The sequence below is a fragment of the Pelophylax lessonae genome, assembly GCF_965119305.1.
Source record: "Pelophylax lessonae genome assembly, chromosome: 11".
Classification (NCBI taxonomy): Eukaryota; Metazoa; Chordata; class Amphibia; order Anura; family Ranidae; genus Pelophylax; species Pelophylax lessonae.
The window spans coordinates 62711561-62734956 of record NC_138778.1 but is presented as its reverse complement, the minus strand read 5'-3'; the positions used below and the strand labels follow the sequence as shown (position 1 = coordinate 62734956).

Sequence of the window (23396 nt, the reverse complement as noted above, 5' to 3'; positions counted from 1 at the left end):
GATGCTTTAATCATGTCACCACTCACCAGCTTACAAAATCCAAATGACAAAGGGGATGACAAATGGGGCTACACATAGCAAATAATAAGCTTCCAACTGTAATTTCTGTTGAGTAATGTTCAAAATAAAACCGATTCTGATTGGTTGATGTGGACTGCAGGAAATTTTGTTGTAAGCACTCTTTTGATCATATATAATCCGAAGGGTGGCCAGAGGAGGAGAAGTTCTTATTGATGGGAGCATTTCCCTTGCAGAGCTTGGGAAGTAAAGATTTTAGCTAATTGCACCATGGATAGTTTTTTTTATCAGATATTTTGATTAATAGTATGTTTCTTTTTATAAAACATGTTTTCTTGATGCAGCTGCTCTTATGACAATGAGTAAAGTTCAAATTATGGGACATGTGTTTACTGTTGGAATGAAAATAGTAGGTCTAATTCCCTAGAAGACTGGCAAGACATTTGGTTTACCACTTCAAGAAGCTAATGACTTATCTGCCGAGATCAATCAATTATTTATGCGTTGGTACCTAGTCTCTTTTTGTCTTTCAAATGCTATACCTTGGTATCCCTCTTAGTGCTTTAGGGGTTGCTGTGCCAAAGGCATGTTTATACACGTATGATGGGATAGCCTGAAGAGTAGCTGTTTTTGCTCCCACACTTATCAGACAGTTTATAATAAAAGGTTCCAAAGAACCCAATTCAAACTCTTTTGAATAAATAAATAGCTGAGTCTACTAAATCAAGTTTTTAATTGCTTACCCATATTTTCACTGCAGAAGACAATTGCCAGGTTCTGGAGAAGGCCAACTATTCTTTTTGAAGAACTTAAAGAGGAGGTCCAGGCCCAAAAAATTAAAAGTCATCAGCTACAAATAGTGTAGCTGCTGACTTTTAATATTAGGGCACTTACCTGTCCAGACATCCAGCGGTGTTCTCACCCGAGCCAATTCTTCAATCGGCTATGGGGTGCTGGCACTGTCATCTTGGCTAGGGGAAACCGGCAGGGAAGCCATGCGGCTTCCCAGTCGGTTTCCTATTGCACATGCGTGAAGCGCCCTGCACTTTGTGAATGGGCCGCAGTTTTCTGAGACTTGTAAAGTGTCCCAGAAGGCTGCGGGGAAGAAGGGAGGAGGGCTGAATTTCCAGCAAACTGAGCCGGATGTGGGAACATGTACCTGTCAAGACCAGGTACCCCCTCCCCACCCCCCCCCCAAAAGGTGCCAAATGTGGCAGTGAAGGGTGGTGGGTGTAGGCTGACAAGCAGAGCTTCCCCTTTTGGATGCAGCTCCACTTTAAGTCACATACTAACTATTTACTGGCAGATTTTGATCTACCAACAGATTTCGATCCACCGTTTAATTTTTCCTACCTGGGCCTATGGTGTTTCAGTCCTACCCCAGTGAGTACTGGTTTCCTTAAACCCCCCCCCCCCCCCCCCAACCATATGATTTCCCTTGTCTTCCCTCATTCCTTTGTTCTTTTTAGTTCACACTAAAGTGAAAACATTTATTTACCTTAACGCATTCCATGCACTACGGTAAAAACATTTTGACCACTTGTTTTCCTATCCCCCCTCCCTAAAAATTTTCCTGAGTCCTCTATCGATCCAGCACTATGCCCAGCTGCATTCTTTCTCTCTGTTATCACAGGATACTATTAGAGTAACAGGAGCCATAGGCACCTGCTGCCGTCAGACAAATACTGTGAGAAAGAAGCCAAAGGCATTGCTTAGCTGTGTGTGTCTATGGATGCACACAGCCTGGCTTGGGAGCATAGGAGTGACCTCTCAGCATATGGTTTGCACCTCTCAGCATATGGTTTTGCAGAGCAGGTAATTATAATCTTTTTCTTACTTCTTTTATGATACTACTTCTGCTATGATACTAAGTGCCATCTAGTGGCTATAATGCGGTATTTTCCCCTTTACACTGCTTTGTTTTCAAAAAATAACTTTCAATTTGCACAGACTATAACCTTAGAACATTTGATTTTGCCCCATCCGCACAAATCAAATTTACATTCAGTTTCAAAAGGCCAACCGCTACGTAAAGTTTTTATAAATACACCTTTTGTGTTAAAGCAGGACAAAGCTGTAGGAGTGCACTGTATGAATGAGTGGATAGATCTGATGTAGGTGAGCAATTCAGTGATGGACACTGTTATGGATGTTCACAGTGTGTAAATAAGTGATGTATATTATAGGTGTGTAATACAGGCTGAGACACTGCTAATGGTGTGTACTTTTCTTGAATAAGTGAGGCAGATGTTAGTCAGTTGGGTGATTTATTTGAAGTGATTCCCCTTTTTAAGTAACTTGCTAAGAAATTCATAGGTTTTTTCTATGACATGGCTAACAGGCTAATATTTTGTCAATTTGTAACTCAGTCGCTCAGCAACTGAGTTTTTTTTAGCTACATTTCACCTTGATGGCAGGATCATGAGCAATAGCTACTCTTCATTTACTTCTATGGACTTACCAAAAAATCACCTAGTTTAGCTACAAATCACTAAGGGAAAGCAATTTATAGTAGTGATCGATCAATATTGTTTTTTAAAGCTGATACCGATATTTTGGCCATTAAATATCGGTATCGGACAATATTTGCTGATATTTTTATACGTTTAAATTTTTGTTTTTTTCTGACAGGTACTGTTGTGGAGGGACCTGGGGGTCTAAAAGACCCCAAACCCCTCTTTTGCACTTAAAAGCATTCAAAACGCCAAGTTTGGCTGTTTTGAATGCTGTAATTTTTTTTAATTTGGCGCAGAGTACCTGGAAGTGATGTCATGACATCACTTCCGAGTTTTTAAATGGAGACCCGATCAGAGCCTAATGCGGCTTTGATCGGGTATTCGGCAGCCGTGCAGACTGGTTGCCCGGCTCTCCGGGTGGGACGGGAGACCTGGGCGAGCCGCGGAAGGCGGCAGGAGGGGGGGGGCGTCTCCTCCCGCTCCTTGTAATGACAGCCGAGCGGCTTCTCAGCTGCATCAGTTGTCACTACAAGACAGCCGACCGTCGGCTATGGACGCCAGTACCAGGGCGGTGCCTCTAGCTGCAGGCATCACTCTGGTACAGCACTTTACCGAAATATCTGCAATATTGGTAACCTCAGGGGCCGATTCCGATATATCGGGGTAAGTCTGTACAGTTGCACTCTGGAAGGACTGTGACAAATGTGGGGTCAGAGCACTGCCCTTTTCACCAACTTGTGACAAATGACAGGTCAATCTCTAAAACGCTAAGAGCGATTGTCACTGGGTTTAGTTAACTAAGCACTTAACCCTTTAACCACTTAAGAACCAAGCCAAGTTAAAATTAGTATTTTTTGCGAAAAAATTACTTAGAACCCCCAAACATTATACATATTTTTTTTAGAGACCCTAGAGAATGAAATGGAGATCGTTGCAATACTTTATGTCACACCGTATTTGCGCAGTGGTCTTACAAACGCAATTGTTTGGGAAAAAAATACACATTTTGAATAAAAAAAATAAGAAAACAGTAAAGTTAGCTCAATTTTTTCTTCTATAATGTAATAGATAATGTTACACCGAGTAAATTGATGCCTAAAATGTCATGCTTTAAAATTGCGCACGCTCGTGGAATGGCGACAAACACTGGTACTTAAAAATCTCTTTAGGCAATGATTTAAAAAGGGAGGTCTAAGGCTAGAATTATTGCCCTTGCTCTAATGATCGCAGCGATACCTCAGATGTGTGGTTTAAAAACGTTTACATATGTGGGCGTGACTTGCGTATGCATTCGCTTCTGTGCACAAGCTCGCAGGGACGGGGTGCTTTAAATTTTTTTTATTTTTATTATTTATGTTACTTTTATTTTTTAAAACTGTCCCTTTAAATAAATTATTTTGATCACTTTTATTCCTATTACAAGGAATGTAAACATCCCCAGTAATAGAAATAAGCAGGACAGGTCCTCTTTAGTGTGAGATTTGGGGTCAAAAATACCTCAGATCTCACATTTACACCTAAAAGCAATAAAAAATAAATAAAAAATGGCCCTTTAAGGCTGTTGGGCGGAAGTGACGTTTGACATCGTTCTGGTCCTCCAAGGGCATAGAGTCAAGTGGGGGGCCATCTTGCCCTCACTCGACTTCCTGCCCATCCGCATGGGGGATTGGATCATTTTCTGGTAAGCGGGAAAAAGACCAGGATCATCTCTCCCACTGCCCATCAAAGTGATCCTGTGGCGAATCCGCCGCAGGGACCACTTTTATGTTAAAGCGGACTGCCGTCAAAGTAGCGACGTGAATACAGGGCGGGCGGTCCGAAAGTACTACTACCACCTAGTAGGAAACATTCCCAGTGTTAGCAACTATGATTTTAGAATAAACATCTGTAACACAGATTGTCACCACAGACAGGCGTGTTCAGAGATTTACAATACAGTAGCACTCTTCAAGACACAGGGATTCTTTGAGTTTTCAGGAGAGACAGTTTAAACACTTTTGAAATAGGGTTTAATAAAGAAAAAGATCAAAATGGTGCAAATAAAATATTTACAGAAAAAGGGTCTTACAAAGAGACAATGCAACAGAGAAATAAAAAGGTCAAAATGGTGCAATATCAAAATGGTGCAAATAAAATATTTACAGAAAAAAGGTCTTACAAAGAGGCAATGCAACAGAGAAATAAAAAGGAGTTGAGGATGAGAATATTTAACAATGTCCTGGGTCAGCAGTGTCCGATCAATCAAAGAAAATGGTATAATGGCTCCCATATGACTTGACAGGTGTTCCTTGTTTTGATTTTAAACAAAAGCTGTCAAATGTGGTTGTAGTCCCCTTTTTCTTTGATATCAAGGGGGCGTTGACAGAGACCATCTGACCAACCAAGAGTCTGGGCAGTGGCCAATGGAATGTCACAGGTTTACGACTGCACCGTGGCTATTCCTTGCAAACAGTTTTATACCGATATTAATATCTTCATATACTGTATGTACAGATTACATTCTGGAAACTGGTAGATTATTGTCCAGCATTGAGTTTCATGTCCAGAGATACTAAACACAGGGTTTCTCAGATAGGTCTGTCACATAGGAGGTAGGAGACTGCTATCTCACTTTCTGTATACTATAGCTTAGTCATGCATGACCTTGATTTGTTTGGTATGATATTCTACATTCAAGCATATACTTAAATTTAATGTGCCTTGGTCCTGTCTGATTTTCTGAATTGTGTGTAGATTATTTGAAAGGTCGCCTCCAGCCTTGAATGGCTTTTATGATACTAATTAGTCCCGGGTAGCCATTTTGCGGCAAGCTGTGTATTCCTAATGGGTTTATCTGCCCTACAAACCATGGGTGACAGAACTGAAGGATTATGTTATAGTTTTACGATGGGTGAATCCCAATACCCTCAAGAAGGTGAAAATTTGTAGATGTTGACTGCTAGCAGAAACTGCTAGATCTCTGGCCCAAGTGGAGATTACAGGTTCTTTGAAAGCCCAGCCCCTTGGTTACTCAAGCTACATTCCAGTGAAGATGTACTTTTGAAATTATAGCTATGTTCTGGAAGGGGGGGGGGGGAGTCAGAGCTGCTAGGTCTCTGGTTCAAAACAATAAAAGAAAGTGAAAAAACAAAATGTCATGGCTGAATTCTGAACAACATGGCACCACTTGTGTCATCCGGTCCGTATGTCCGCATATCATCCCATCCGTTTGCGGATGATATACGGACATAATGCATGTCTATGGGCATTGCGGATGTCAGCGGATGACACTGCTGACATCTGATTTTGCTTCCTTTCCGTTTTTTAAACGGAAGAAAAATAGGGTTCTGTTCCGTTCCAAAAAACGGAACAGAACTGAAAGGACGAAAATCGGATGTCAGCGGATGGTCATCCGCTGACATCCGCAATCCCATTGACCTGCATTATGTCCGTATTTCATCCGCAAAAAAATGGAATGAAAGACGGACATATGGAGCGCCCGTGTGAAAGAGCTCTTAAATGGGTTTTAGTCTCTCTTCCTACGATGTCTGATTGGGTCCAAGATTTGAATAAGAGTATTGCATATGAGAAGCAATTATACATTATACACAATGCCATGTTTAAATTTGGTTGTATATGGAAATGCTGGTTACATTTTTTTCATTTAGAAACCCTGTGACTGATATGTACTATTTGTAGATAGTTCTTAATTGTTTTTATAGATCTGTGCTGTGATGGGATGGTGTGTGTTTTTTTAAATGTATTATTTACAGTAGATTGTGTCTTTTTTTTGTTGTTGTCATTTGCATATATGTCTTTAATTTGTAAGAAAATAACACATTTTAATAAATACAATCTGATTTTAAAAAAAAAATGGATATTGGAAAAGTACGTTTACGCTTACGGTCAGGAGGCTTTAAAAACAAGTGCTAAAGCCATCTTTAAACTTTCCCCAACCACTTTCCTTGTAAGATGTATAGGCAGCTGCACGGGGTTGCACAATGTTTTGTGTCCGCAGCAAAAACTAAACCCTCTGTCCCATTTGGCAGGCAGTACCCCCTACTGAAAGCGACCCATTCACATAAATATGGGTTGCACCAAAAATGCCCTCTGACATTTTGCGATGTATATGTAGCACTGCCCCCTAGGGGACTGCTGAGAATTGCACTTTCTGGATTCCTCTGGGTTACCCGTAGCAACAGTCTGTGGAAACTTATGACTTTAGATGCTTGGCTCAGACAATGAACAGTCCAGGGGATTTGTTTTTGTGTTTTATTTAGAACTGGGATGGGAGAAGGGATAAGTGGGATACTCCAACTATGAACTATGCACAAATCTGAGGACAACTAGCTATAGTGTGCGGCCAGGCTGCTGCTTCACCTTGCCACTGAAGTGAAGATAATGAATATGATCCTGATTTAGTTTCTCTTCAGGGTCCTAACTTGGCACCCCCTTTCTGACTTGCTGTGCGTTCCTAGCCCCTGTCCACTGACTCTCCACTGGAGAGGTCCCCTTCCTGGGCAGACCCCTGGCAAGCTTCCCGGTACTCACGGACACTGTTTTTCCCAAGGTTGCTCTGCCTTCAGCTTCACTTGTCAGCATCCACTGGACCTCCTGGCTCAGCACCACACTTTTGGCTCACTAGGCCGACCGCCTATGACCACCTTCCATACAGACAGGAGGAGAGACAGCCGTTACCCTCCTTCTGGGACCTGGCTTTCTGCCCAAAGACACCCTTTCACATGTGCCCTTGGCTTTTATAACATATCCCAGGATGCACCACTGTTTGTTCCAACCCACTGGGATAGTTACAAAGCCTGTGTGTCACTGGCTGGGTTTCCTCCACTCTCCAACAGGCTCCCCTATTGGATACAGTGGGGACACTCTCTCAGCCCAGATGAAACACACATGGAAACATGCAACAGGCCTAACTACTGATCAGGCTCCCCTGATAAGCAGATGGAGCAAACTATGGTTTACCTGCTGCTCCCCTGTTAAGCAGGCAGAGCAAACTTATCCTCCCTTACTAGCACCTATCTAGGAGGGTGCTACATATATATATCGCCTCCCCACTCCCTGTCAACACTTCTGCAAAGCAAACCACCACAGAATATTTTTTAGAAGGGCAGCAAGTGTAAACTTAGCCTAATATAGATATAGACTTTCCAAACTGGTCAGCCAGCCAGTCAGTTTACATAGCTTGCTTATCAAGATATATTAATAGTCTATAGATAATAATTTTATGGGAACTGTAAGACTCTTTTTAAACGCTATTCTTATTTGTATAAAAACATTTTTAATTTGGGAGATTAACAAGTTCTTAAAAGGGTGGGGGGTACTGCGCTTCTGGGTTGATAGTGCATGAACTGTGCTCAGTATAAATGCCTGTCACAATGGATGAAGGGAACTATAATATGTGTGGGTGGTTTATATAAATAAGGTGCTATATACAAAAATGCAAAATTAATCCGTACTCAAATAAATAGTCTCACAGTGCTAAAATACTGACAAGGCACTCTAAAAAATATATAAATAAATAAGAGAATATAAAACCACTTATAGTGCTGATAATGCAATAGTGACAGATAAAGTGCTCAGGTGCATATACAAATGTGAACAAATATATATAGGCAAAATTAAAGTGTCCTCTGTGCTCCACAAAAATCCAGCAATCTGGGTGAAATATAATCCAAAATGGTTAAAGCAAGTGTTCAAGTGGGGGGAATTCCACAGGTGATGCTCCTACACCTAACACCGTGCTTAGGGTGGTGGGGTGCTTCTCCTCAACCCCTCTAAGTGTCCTAGCAGCTCACCTCAAGGTCTAAGGGTAAAGGCCTTATAGTTTATGCAGGGGGCTCCTCTCCAATCCTGTTCCGTGCTCCACTAGGGCCAGATATCTGGGCTGCTGCGGGTGGGTTGGCTCCCTACTCCCTCTCCAGGCTCCCAGCGGTCCCAGTGGACCTCAAAACAAAGGCTCGAAATAGTGCAAGTATGTCATGGAAAAGGGGTGCTTTATTTAAATAAGGTTAAAAAAACTCACATTTGTTGAACAAGACAAGCGCATATAATAGTATCGGAGTGGGATCGCAGTCCTCACTTCCGCAGTGTGCGTCACTTCCGGTCCGAGCGTCCCTACGCGTTACGCCACTTCCGCATCACGTGGCTTCTTCTTTTGGGTGTGTGTCTCATTAAGGGCAAAGTGAAAATGTCTACACATAGCCCCCACCCAGTACAGGTATACTTACCTATCCTGACCGCCTCCCCGCAATGCGTGAGCCTCTGCTAAGAGCAGGGTTTCCAGGTATGGGGAAGAACAATTCCCCCTATGTGACTGCTCAGGCTTGAGCAGCTAATGATTAGACATGTAAGCAAAAAAGAAAGAGTGAGCGCTTAAAACAAATAAGCAGAGAGAAATTTAAAGGAACACTTTTAATCAGAGTATAGCGTCAAGTCAATTAACCCCCTTAATGACCAGGGTATTTTTTGCAATTCGGCACTTTAACTAACAAATGCATGGTCGTGCAACGCTGTACCCAAATTAAATTGATTTCATTTTTTCCCCACAAATATAGCTTTCTTTTGGTGGTATTTGATCACCTCTGCGGTTTTTAGATTTTGCGCTAGAAAAAAAAAAGAGCGACAATTTTTACTTTCTGCTATAAACATTCCCAATAATTTTTTTTTAAAAAAAATCTATTTTTTTTATCAGTTTAGTCCAATTTGTATTCTGCTACATATTTTTGGTTAAAAAAAATCCCAAAAAGCGTATTTTAATTGGTTTGCGCAAAAGTTATAGCGTTTACAAACTACGGGATAGATTTTTGGACTTTTTATTTTATTTTTTATTTTTTGTTTAGTAATGGTGGTGATCAGCGATTTTTAGTGGGACTCCGACGTTGCGGCGGACAGATCGGACCCCTAACTGACATTTTTGACACTTTTTGGGAACCAGTGACATTAATACAGTAATCAGTGCTAAATAATATGCACTGTTACTGTATAAATGACAATGGTAGGGAAGGGGCTAACACTGGGGGTGATCAAGGGGTTAAATGTGTTCCCTATATGTGCTTGCTAACTGTGGGGGGGGCTCTGTGACAGGCACACAGAGATCGGTGTTTTAGCCTAGCTGAGACACATGATCTCACTGTGCCTGTGTGACAGAAGAGCCGCCTGCTTCGTTTAAATAGGCAGGCGGCTCTCCTGTCAGTTTCTGTGAAGATTGCGGGAGGCCGGCAGCCATCATGCCCACTCACTGGTCTCGCTCCCGCTGTGTCTAATCCCGCGTGCCGCCGAGACTGGTTGCACATAATCACGTAGATTTATGTGATTGTGCGCAGGCGAGCCACCCTGCCGCAGTAAATCTGCGTGGGGCGGTCGGCAAGTGGTTAAACTCCTGGGATATTTATCTGGTCAGTTAAGAAGCAGAGGGGGTTGTTAATCCGTTTCAGCTGCTTTGGTGTTAATGAAATAAGCAACAGGTTCACTAGATAAGCAACAACGAGACAACCTCCAAAACAGGAATGGTTTTACAGGACACTGACATTTTTTTCCCTACTCGTCTTTTCTGACTCTTTTTCACTAATTTAGCATTTGGCTAGGGTCAGTGTCACTACTGGTAGCATGAGGCGATACCTGGACCCTATAGCGGTTGCACAGGCAGTCCAACTCCTCCAGAATGGCACATCAATAGGTGCCATTGCCAGAAGGTTTACTGTGTCTCCCAGCACAGTCACAAGAGCATGGAGAAGATTCCAGAAGAGAGGCAGTTACTTTAGGAGAGCTGGACAGGGCTGTAGAAGGTCCTTAACCCATCAGCAGGACCGGTATCTGCTTCTTTTGTGCAAGGAGGAACAGGATGAACACTGCCAGAGCCCTACAAAATGACCTCTAGCAGGCCACTGGTGTGAATGTCTCTGACCAAACAACCAGAAACAGACTTTGTGAGGGTGGCCTGAGAGCCCAGTGTACTCTAGTGGGCCCTGTGCTCACTGCCCAGCACTGTGGAGCTTGATTGGTATTTTCAATTGAACACCAGAATTGGCAGGTCCGCTACTGGCGCCATGTGCTTTTCACAGATGAGAGCAAGTTCACCCTGAGCACATGTGACAGATGTGAAAGGGTCTGGAGAAGCCGTGGAGAGCGTTATGCTGCCTGTAACATTATTCAGCATGACTGGTTTGGTGGTGGGTTAGTGATGGTCTGGGGAGGCATATCCATGGAGGGACACACAGACCTCTACAGGCTAGACAATGGTACCCTAACTGCCATTATTTATCAGGATGAAATCCTTGGACCCATTGCTGGTGCAGTGGGTCCTAGGTTTCTCCTGGTACACGACAATGCTCGGCCTCCAGTAGTGAGAATATGCAGCCAGTTCCTGGAGGATAAAGGAATTGATACCATTGAATGACCCCCACGCTCCGCTCGCCTGACCTAATTTCAATAGAACACCTCTGGAACATTATGTTTCCGACGCCGCCAGTTTGCAGCTCAGCCTGTTCAGGAGCTCAGTGATGCCTTGATCCAGATCTGGGAGGAAATACCCCAGGACACCATCCGTCGTCTCATTAGGAGCATGCCCTGGCATTGTCAGGCATGCATACAAACAGGTGGGGACCACACAAACTATTGAGTACCATTTTGAGTTCCTACAACTGCAATTTCAGCAAAATGGACTGGCCTGCTGCATCATTTTTTCACTTGGATTTTCGTGGTGTCTTTGAATTCAACCCTCTGTAGGTTGATCATTTTCTTTTCCATTAAACAATGTGGCATTCTTTTGTTCCTAACACATTATCCAGTCCATATCAGTATAGATATCCAGTATGATATATTTCCCCATTGAGATCTGATGTGTTTTCAAAGTATTCCTTTAATTTTTTTGAGCAGTGTATAAAGCATAAATTATACCTCATGAATGATGTTAAATATAGTGAATAGCAAAAAAATCTACAGAAAGTGTATAAAAATGATTTTGGTGCTAGAAACTTATATCACATGTGTAATTCATCAAAAATACGTGTCAAATAAAAAACATGTAAAACTAAAAACCAATAATAATGTGTTTAGAAAAGCGACTGAAATGTGTTGATCCTTTATATAGTCCAAAATAAAAAGTCCCAAATGTTACTATAAAAAAAACTGAAAATTGAAAGGATTAAAAGAGGTGCATGGAAGCCAGCCAGCCCCCAGTCTGATGTACTCACCCTCCAGTCTGCCACCAACCAAGTAGACCTGTCTCACGATATAAATAAAGAACAGGGGTTTAGTTGACACGCATTTGCAAACGCACGTGTAAGCTGCAAGGCCTCTACACGGCACCCTGTGTTACTTGCAGTCCTAACACTGACTATTTTGAGTGTCTCCACAATGGAAGCACATGGCTGCTAATGGATAGATGGGAGACAGGTGGGAGGGAGACAGCCCAAACCTCCCCCAACCCGCTCCCATCTATGACTGGTCTAATATGTCATAGCTGTAATAGCTATGTTGTAGCGATGGTACAAAACTGAAAAGGACTAGCTGAGAAGCATACACCTCCATCCCCTTGGTGGATACAGTATAAAACACAGATTGGGACTTTATATGAGGCATTGGCCTGTAAAGCACAGCGCCTCCATCCCTAATTTCATAAAATATTTGGGACTTTAAATGAGACACAAGCAGGTCATGCTATTGGTCTCCATCCCTGTATATGAAAAAACTGAGGTCAAATCAGACGGCATCCACCAAAAACGCTTGAAAATCGCACGGTGGGACTTTAAATGAGGCACCAGCCTGTAGGCACAGCGCCTCCATCCCCAGTTACATGAACAATATAGGCTATTTGGGACTTTAAGTGAGACACCAGCAGGTAATGCCCAGCGTCTCTATCCCTGTATCAGAAAAACTGAAAATTGAAAGGAGGTGCATGGAAGCCAGCCAGCCCCCAGTCTCTGCATGTTCAGCTTTCTAGCAGAAGCCTTTAGTTTTTGTGCCAATATTGACTGGAATTTGGGACTTTTCATAATCCTCTCCATTTTGACTAAGGGCCCTGTTCCAGCTAAAGAAAAACAGGCCCAAAGCATGATAATTCCCCCCTAAAAGATTTTAGTTCATTTTTCACTTGAGTTGTACAGTTTACAGGTCGCATTAAAGGTGGAAAAAGTTCTGAAATTATATATATATATATATATATAATATATATATATATATATATGTGTGTATATATATATATATATATATATATATATATATATATACATATATATATATATATATACACACTATATATATATATATATATATATATATATATATACATATATATATATATATATACATATATATATATATATATACACACTATATATATATATATATATATATATATATATATATATATATATATATATATATAATTTTGTATAAAAATATATATACCTCTTTCAAAAAAAGATGTGACTATCAGCAAACAGTTTTTGCACAACATTCCGCCTTCTAGTTCATAGATTTTAATTAAAAAAGCAGGCTATTCCAGTATTCCAAATAGATACATGATGATGAAAAAGTGGTCTGGTGCGCTAATAAATACGACAAAATAAATACCCATACACAAATGTATAGGAAAAAAGTGAAGTGGAAAAAATGTATACACATAAAAAAAGTCCATAAATCACTGGTGTATCAACAAAAATGAAATGTAGACTTCCAAATCCAATGATTCAAATTCATGTTAAGTGATACATATTCCCTCCACCATACAAATTCTGCTCTCACCAGATGGAAATGATGAAAGTGCAAAATCAACTCATAAAATTACTCTTGTGCAATGTGAAAGAACCCACCTGCCACGCGTGGACACCCAAAATCAATATAAGCCTCTTACCAGAAAACCAACATGAGAAAGCATGTATTGCCCAATGGAAGAAACTCCTCTCTCCTCATTAGGGTAGAAACAGATCCAGGTGATTCACAATGCAATCCAACTTAAACATACAGTATATGCTTGGAGACAATCGCTCAGAGTGTACCCAGGGAGAAATGAATAAGCGGACAATAGTGCATTACCTCTAAACACTTTAATAGTAAAATTTAATAATAATAGTCCTCCTGTTTCAGTAGAAGCTCTTTTGAAAGGAAACGCGCCATAGAGGAGGCGCCGCACCGTCACACATCTAGTCCGCGGTCCACGCTGCAGGCGGCCGCTGTTATCTACAAGTTTTATGCAAACCGCTCATTGATACCATCATAACTGTAAGTGCAGTTCTATTTATACTATTAAAGTGTTTAGAGGTAATGGGGAATGGACTATTGTCCGCTTATTCATTTCTCCCTGGGTACACTCTGAGGGATTGTCTCCAAGCATATATGTTTAAGTTGGATTGCATTGTGAATCACCTGGATCTGTTTCTACCTTAATGAGGAGAGAGGAGTTTCTTCCATTGGACAATACATGTTTTCTCATGTTGGTTTTCTGGTAAGAGGCTTATATTGATTTTGGGTGTCCACGCGTGGCAAGTGAGTTCTTTCACATCGCACAAGAGTGATTTTATGAGTTGATTTTGGACTTTCATAATTTCCGTCTGGTGAGAGCAGAATCTGTATGGTGGAGGGAATATGTATCACTTAACATGAATTTGCACCATTGGATTTGGAAGTCTACATTTCATTTTTGTTGATACACCAGTGATTTATGTACTTTTTTTATGTGTATACATTTTTTCCACTTCACTTTTTTCCTATACATTTGTGTATGGGTATTTATTTTGTCACATTTATTAGCGCACCAGACCACTTTTTCATCATTATTTATTCCAATCGCATATTTGGATTCTTTGGTAGCAGCTTTTATTATATTCACCAACAGCACACCTATTTTTATTTTTTCAAATAGATAAATGGACACTACTAGTAGCAGCTGATACATTCGACACTGACAGCTATAATACACTGACAGCAAATATATACCAATCATTAGCCATAATGTATTTATGGATCTTATAGGAACATAAACATTATATTATAATAAAAATAAAACAGATTATTAAAAAGATTGGGAGTAGTTTAAAAAACACAAAAAGTGTAAAAAATAATAATTCCAATACCCCTAAAAATGATATATAAAGAATATACACACTATTAGCATACAGCTTGACTGAATATGCATTATCATACTAACAAACCCCATTGACAGATACAACATATTACAATACTTTGCTAACTGTTGTCTATAAAGCAATTTATGTCAATGTCTATATTAAGGCCTAAGGGGCAAAAAGTACCCATTTCATATATCCATTTGGTTAAAAATGGATACCATTCAACGTTTATTACCCCCTCTCCAGCGTGGCTGAATCAAATCAATTCCCATAAACCTAATGTCAGTAGGGTCTCTCCATTTGCATTCTCTAAAATGCCTCAAAAAAGTGTTCTTTCACTCCCTTTTTAAAGTTATAGAGATGTTCCCCCCAAGGGTCCACAACGTTACGGCAATTTTATCCCTCAACGTTAGTGCTCTACGAAAAACAACCTCAGGTGTCTCAGGTAGCAAATAAACTAGGAGTTTTCAGAATCCCCCTATGTTTTCTAAAGATATTTCTAACGTGTGCATGTTGTATAGAAAAGTTTGTGATCACTTTATTGGGACTTTGAAGAAAAAAAAAGTTTAATATTTGTTTAACTCATGCCTTTAGGGAATACACATACACAAAATGCGACAGATGGAGGCCTACACGCTGGTGTCACACCGCTGTCTCTGGTTCTCAGAGGGGTAGGCATCAAAGTAAGCTTGGCCGCATTTGTCTATATTCCCTTTGGGTTTTTTATGTTGTTTGTATGGATGTACCAAAATACCAATAAATGCTACACTATATATCACTCGTCTAACTCCGGGTGATGAGCATTCCCCATACAGGATGAATGTTTGGTTACACTTTATGCACTTTGGGGAGGATACCTTGGAGTCCTGGTGAGGGTAGATTATTATTGCAACAGGCTAATATCCATTTGTCTTCTGTCGAGTGCATGGTGGTGCACCAGAGGATGAGTGGCTGTATCACGTACTTCTCTCTTTTTATATTTCACTAAGGCACTTTATGTTTTCCAACTTGGAGCGATAGCCGTATTTGGGACTTTTTATTTTGGACTGTTTAAAGGACCAACACCTTTCAGATGCTTTTCTGAGCACTTTATTTATGGTTTTTAGTTTTAAATGTTTTTATTTGACATGTGTTTTTGATGAATTACACATGCCATATAAGTTTCTAGCACCAAATTGATTTTTATGCACTTTATGTAATTATTTTGGTATGCACTAAATGTAACATCATTCATGAGGTATATTTTATGCTTTATATAAGCGCGGCACTTCTTTTTTGGATTAGACATGAACAACTTCTCAGCAAAGTGCCATTATGTTTTTTCCTTGTCTAAGCTCTGCCACCAGTAGACACCAGAGCTTAGAAAGACAGGGATGCTGCATAGGGAGGCAGTCGGGAGCATGCCTGGGAAAGTTTAAAGTGGAGTTCCGGCCTCAAAATCGACTTTACAAGATCCGCTTGCTGTACTGTCGCTGAAAAAGAATTGGATAATTAAAACATTTTTTTTTTGATTTACTTACCTTGTTATTAAAGAAAATATACTTATCTTCCTTCCTCTTCCTCCCTCTTCAGCCGCGGCCTGCACCGTCTCTTCCTGCTTGCATTGACTCCTGGGAGCCGAACGTCATCGCTCCCAAGAGTCAATGTGCCTGCACCGGCCCTGCTCGTCACTTCCCATTCAGGCACGTTATTCCCATGGTATGCCCAGAAGCTGTGCAGGGATGATGAACCTGCACCGGAAGTGACAAGCAGGGCCGGTGCAGGGCATTCTGGGACTCCGACGTCACCGAAGAGGACACCGAAGAAGACGCTCTGGCTTCAGCTGCCCACACCTGAGATGGCAGCGCTGGACAAGATATTTTCAAGGTAAGTATTTCTTCTAAAAGGTAAGTGAACCCAGGGACAGTTCAGAGGCTATCATTGATGAAATGCACTAGCCCTGACTGTCCCTAGGGTAGTTTTATCGAAAAAAATGTTTTGAGGCCGGAACTCCGCTTTAAATGCCTGGGGGGCAGGCTTTGTGCAAACAATGTCACTTTTCCCCAAATGACCAGAGTGACCATATCTCTTTAAAGTGACACTAAAGTCTGGTTTAAAACCAAAAATATTCATTCTATTGCTCCTCTCAACCTCCTCTAATTCACAAAATTCCTTTTTTTTTTGCTTCGGTGATCTGTCTACCTGTTAGAAGATACATGTTCTTCATGGTCCTACTATATGTTGCAACATAGCCACCCTCTCTTGCCTGCTCCAGAGATGGACTAGAGACTATGAACTATGGGATATGCAGTGTGCATCGAGCTGTGCCATGACCGCAGCTAATATACATTGATCTTTCCAAACAAACGGAAGTGAACAGGAAAAGAAGAGGTTTAGCATTTCAAAGAGAATGTTACAAGGAGGTTGAAAAACACACTTAGAAACAATTTCATAATATATACCCCTTGTATACATGCTGCTTCGGGGTGGAGAGTGCATTTAATGTATGTATTGTCTAATAATCTGCTTTGTGCACTACTCTGATTGCGTTCTTTTGACCAGGACTCCACAAAATGTAAACCAGTCACTTCTCTGCCCTTTGATAATTTCTATTCTATATTGCCTTTTGGCACCTGGTAATGATTGTATGTCTAGAGAATTGACTTATTAACTCTCCTCTCAGGACCCTTCTGATTGTTATGGAGTTTAATATTATGGATGTTATACACTTTCATCTTGATTAGAGCAATGTGGATTTCAGTCAATCTTCTGACGATAACCTCAGAACTCAATTCTATTTCCTAACTATAATGAGAAATGGTACTTGTTATCCAAACACCATTTATGCAAGCAGGAAGGTCAACAAGGTGAAGCACTACCAGAAAAAGGGCACAGAGACCTTATTAACCCCATCAAATTCCCAGACATTACAGCACTTTCTAGCATGACAATACAGATAGTGCATAAAAAAGAATTTGATCACAATTCATAATATGTCATTGCATTTTTCATTGTGGCCATAAATTTTGTCAAACGTACAAATAGCATTAGTCTTCTGTTGATAGTTTTGCCTTTTTTTTTAGAATAAACGCACCCTATAATTTATCATTTTTCCCTTTGGTTTTCTATTGCTTTCTAGTTTAAGTCATAGAGGTTTATTAATTGTTCTAGCTACGGTATTTTTAAAGGGGAAGAATAGTTATGTTATAAAAAAAATGCGGGGAAAAAACACAGAAAAAAGCAAGTGCATACTAGAAAACTTGGTGGAGTTTCGCACCTCATTTCTATTTTAAACTGAATGGGTTCAATAAATTTAGTGTTTCCCATTATACATTTATTTTTCCCTTTTTCCTCCCTTTTTGCTTACCATAGTTAAAGTATAACTAAAGGCAAAACTTTTGGAGTTGATAGGGCTTAAAACACCCGTCAGGTTTTTATTGCTCAAGTGTAATTAGTCAAAGAGAGTGCCAAATGAAAAATCCTTAGGCGTCTAAAGTCTTTATTGTTCAACTGGTTACAACAGGCAGGGGCTACACAAATCCCCCTTCATAAGGGCTGAGTAAATTGGCAGGATGTTAAATGGACTCAACAATACTTCTAAGCAGACTGATCTGAAGGCAGAAGATGTTATAGACAACAGTCAGTATTGACATTTACAGTGAAAGTAGCAAGCCTGAATACAGTGACCCAGGAATTCCCTCACTTTAGAGGGATTTCTTCTCACTTCCTGTTGTGGATATGGGACAGGAAGTGAACAGAAATCTCCCCAATAAAAAAAAAAAAAGGTTTATAACCCTCCCTTACTCTATCCAAAATGAAAAAAAAAATGCCTTTAGTTATACTTTAACAGGGTTAACAGAAATAAAGTCAAGACAAAGGGGCTGATTTACTAAAACTGGATAGTGCAAAATCTGGTGCAGCTGTGCATGGTAGCCAATAAGCTTCTAACTTCAGTCTGTTCAATTAAGCTTTGACAATAAAACCTGGAAACTGATTGGACTCTATGCAGAGTTGCACCAGATTTTGCATGCTCCAATTTTAGTAAATCTCTTCCACAGTCATTCTTTCAGGTCTTCCACATAGTAATTGGGAAGGTAAGATCATTAAAGACTTACATCATTGAAAGGTTGTATTAATATGCCTTATGATTTTTCAGATATATATTTCGGTTTGTGCCCATTCTGTGATGAAGTGTAGGCCCTTGTATTTACATATTAACGAGCTGGCACTGACAGCCATTCATCCACCTTGGTCAGCAGACAGCTATGTTTTGCATTTAGACGACATGTAAACACCTGTTCATTCATTCATTGGGACACTTGACAAAGTTAAGTCTGCGCATGGAAATTACGGACAAACCCATAAACAATTGACAATTGCTTACATTAACACATGACAACGAAATGCAGACAGGGCGACTGTCATAGGACACACATTCAGATTCGGGAACGCCTTAGATTGACATACAGATGCATGGCAAAAGCAAAGGCCCTTTCATGTATTGTTCTGTCTGATATGTAATTCGACTGATGAACTGTAAAACCGGTTTGGAGCAGTCTTTTCCTGCTCAACAAATATGCTTTAAATATGAGCTTCACATTCAATAAAATTAGTTGTGACTGCACGAAGTTTGAGTACGATGTGTCGTCATAACTCCCAGCTGGTTGGAGGGGAAATCCATTATCTATTGGGGGAAGTTAGCAACTGAAGGGCTGTAATATCATCGTGATTGCCTCCTGACGAGAATTGAGCTAACAGTTTTGGTGTCAGAAAGTGAGATCTGCCAAAAACAGTATGGGGTAAGTAATCATATTTTCTATTATTATTATTACTACCCTATACTGTCAGAGCAGATAAACGGTACCCAGTTAACCGCTAATTTTAGCAACTCCCGGGAATCTGAAATTCCCAAAGATGGGGTCTGGTACTCCAGCGCGTCTGAAGCGCCAAAGATAAAATGGGGTTTGGAACCCGGTTACAAAGCAGTACTGTGTGTGATGGTGGATTCCCCCTCCAAAACCTTGTATATATTTGTATAGACACTTAAGTGTATTTAGTCGTTATATAAGATTGCATGCCATTGTATAGATGTATGTGGAAATTGTATGTGATATTAAGCTGAGCTTGAAGGTATAGTCTTGCCCACCAAGGATAGTTAATCAGCAGACCATGAGTTGGATATGTATAAATCTGATTATTTAGACGCAGGGAACCACATAAATTGGGAAACTAGGTTTTTCCAATAAGTATAAACACTGATGTCACTTCCCATAGATATATAAACTTTCAAACTCAGCTGATCTCACTTTGTATTCTGAGCTTAAGATAATGGGAAATTTTCATGGTAAGGAGAATTCCGAGAAAATGATGAAATGTACGTTTAGGAAGATTGTATGAAAATTGTATCGTGTATGGGCAACCTTAGATCCATGAATCGTTATGTTGTGTTCGTTTTAACACTATTCCTAAAGGTGCTGTATCAAGCAAAGCATTTCATAACACTAAATGAATATTGGTTGCATAATAATTTGTTTTGTGGTTATTACTTATGTTTTAAAAGTGATGTGATTTTGCCGTACTATGCTGGTCATGGCAGCTTTTAGAAGCAAGGAAATATATATTTGGTGTGTAAAGTGTGACCTTAAGGACTAAAATTGTATTTCTATCCTTTAAAAAATCGTAAGCAATTTTGAACTTTCATCATTAAGGTTTTGTGTCACCAACTTTTCTTTCTTCACTGGCTTTTTTAAAAAAAAAAATATTTTCTAAGTGCCTTTTTAGCAAACAAACCCCCCCCCCCCCACCTCTTTCGGTCTGTGACACAGGTAACTGCAAAGGGACTGTAAACAGCTGTATTGTCATACAAATTAACGATCAGTTTTGCCTTGTAGAGAAAACAAGTTTTAAGGAATGTTCCGAATTGCTAAAAAAATGGGTGACGTATGGGTTCTTGTATTTCAAATGAAATGTTTTGAGCTGCTCATTTTTTTTTTTTCACCATGGTGAACAATAATAATTTTTTTCTTTAAGTTTATGGTATACCATAATAATAACAAAAAAATATAGAAATCCACGTGGTAATAATTAATTTGACGTCAACAATTTTTGGTATTAGAAAAGTGCACTGTTAGGAAGGAAATGTTTGATATGCTTACTGTATGCTCAATTCCTCTAACCGTTGGTTTATTTTTAGGAGGAAAAGTAAAATGTTTTGTTACTAAACCTTTCTGATGCTTATTCCTCAGATAAGTGAAATTTGAGATTTTCAGAATGACCAAGCACAGCCTTCAACAACAACCAATCATATGGGAGTATTGTTTCCAAATAGATTTTTTCCTGATTGATTAGACTGTTTTTATGGGTGTTAGAAAGTTTTTATTTATTGGGTGTCAGATATTTGATGTGTTCTAATTTGACATATATGAGCTCTGGCAAAAATGAGGTGCTATGCTTTAGATAATTAAGCATCTCTGGTCCTTTTTTTTAGAGTTTTCCTTTGGTATATTGGTACATACTTTTGTATTCTGGTGCTAAACACTAATTTTTGAATTTATGCACTTATGCTTTTACTACCTTTTCTCCTGACAAGATTATTGGTATGGGATAATGTGCTCAGGCAGATACTGGAGTACTACTCTTATATTATAATCTTGGATACAAATGAAATTTTACAGATTTGTGTACATATACCATATGTAACTCTGGAAAACTAGTTAACTGATTGTCATTTATATGTCACAGCACGTTATCAGATGTGCAGTATGTGAAATCTGTATTGTTAAATAGTAGAATAGAAAGCTGTCATTAAAAAAAAAAAAAAAAAAAATAGGATGGAAGTGGTTGGCTTGTTGATAGTATGCTAAGAATTAAAATGAATTTATGCCAGCGTTACTACTTTGAAAGGTAAACCTCCTGCGGTGAATTCAATTAGTTGATCTCTTTTCATCCTGAAAGTGACTCACTGCCCAGGTTTTGCATATGAATGGTTCTTAAAGTCAGATTTTGTGTCTCCAAGGCCATTTGGTTTCAATTTCCTGTTCAGGTGTCACCAAGCAAACTGTGCAATCACTTATAGATTTATGTCTGCATGAGTACTGACTTCTAGCTGTTTTGTGTGTCTCTATGTGTCCATGTACACAAGACAGCTTGAATTTCACTCCCTGTTGTTCAGTGATCACAGCATCTTAGCCATGCAAGGGATACTCAGTTCTAGGTAGCTTCCTGCTTGGGTGAGTCAGAGGACTGCAATTTAACCCATTTCCACCTTTGGAGGAATACAAGGCAGTTCAACCCCTCCAAGGGCCCCCACCATTGTTGCATGTGTAGACATGCTGTGTTCTCCCACAACAGTGCCATTAAGTATCCTTCCTGTTACCTGCCTTCCTGTAGGCCCTAAACCTCAGTTCTGCGAATAGCTTCACTAGCATTTATTTTTGCTGCCTGTCTATAGGCCAGACGCCAAGTGGCGCAAAATACTCCTGCCATTCTTGTAAAACTTGTATTTTGTCTCAGTACTTACCTGCTATTCTTGCTAAAGTCAGAATGACTTCAGACCCGTCTCAACCCCATGAGTCCATTTATTCTCATATCTAGAGATTTTGCCAGAGGAAAATGTGGCAGAATTAATTAATTGAAAAATTAAACAGTGATTATGGTGATCTCTCGCTCTCGTTTCCTTTGCCAACAGGTGCACCAACCCACCCATTCAAGCCTGGTGACAGAATCCTGGTGAAGGCCCCTCCATAAGCTGACGTCGCTAGACTGACCCTACGGACCTCCTGCAACGGTTCAAGCAGTGACCAGAACAGCGGTACTGACAGACGACTCCCCGGCTTGGATCCACGCATTGCGACAGACGGAAGCCCCACCCCTGGACCCCACGACAACGTACCAGAGATTGTGACGAGCACCAGCTGAATCATTGGAGATTGTGACGACAAGCACCAGACGAATTCCAGCTGGATCTAGACAGACGCATTGGTACAATGCCAGCGGACACCCCTACTCCTGGAAGACGTCACATTCGTGCGACAGTGGTACGCTTTGTAGCAAGCTGAGCACTAGTAGCCACTGTCTGGTTACTTGCAACATGTGCTCACCACCCGAGAACCTCTCCTCATTTTGCCCTTGCTCACCCCAGGAAAGGAGAGAGACACGAGACATTCATGTCTCCACTTTACAGTCGAAGTCAAGCCGATTGGACACAAAGGACATTGTTTTTTCGTTATAGCCACCAGGGACTTGGTCTGACCGCTCTGAACGAGGGTTGAAAGGGAATTTTTTCTCCTCTCATTAAAAAAACGGGAGGTTTATTTTTTGCCCTTTCCTGGAAAAGGCCTTAGGACATGTTGAAAAATCACATGCCATCGTCAACAGGTGGTATGTGCTGCCATGGTCTATTTGTAGTGACTTTATCGCCATAACAATGGAGTTGGATTTTTCAGACCATGGACTCTTGCAAGCTATGGCCCTCCCCATTGATCATGTCTGTTTTGATTTAATAGAATTCTAAGAAGTTATATCCCTATGTGCACACAACCAAGTCACCAGCCTACATACACCTTGGAATAATGTCACCTGTTTTGTGCTATTCAGAGACTCTAAGTGATCCCACCGTTATGAATAAGCTGGGATCAAAGGTTGGGTTGAAAGGTTGTATTAATATGCCTTATGATTTTTCAGATATATATTTCGGTTTGTGCCCATTCTGTGATGAAGTGTAGGCCCTTGTATTTACATATTAACGAGCTGGCACTGACAGCCATTCATCCACCTTGGTCAGCAGACAGCTATGTTTTGCATTTAGACGACATGTAAACACCTGTTCATTCATTCATTGGGACACTTGACAAAGTTAAGTCTGCGCATGGAAATTACGGAC

General features: G+C 40.3%; 1 protein-coding gene across 1 annotated transcript in view; it reads right to left on the bottom strand.

Annotated features, from left to right (window-relative positions):
* LOC309566747 (trinucleotide repeat-containing gene 6C protein-like) overlaps nucleotides 1-23396 on the bottom strand; it is a 456012-nt gene that overhangs the window by 267471 nt on the left and 165145 nt on the right. The gene's annotated exons all lie outside the window — the stretch shown is intronic.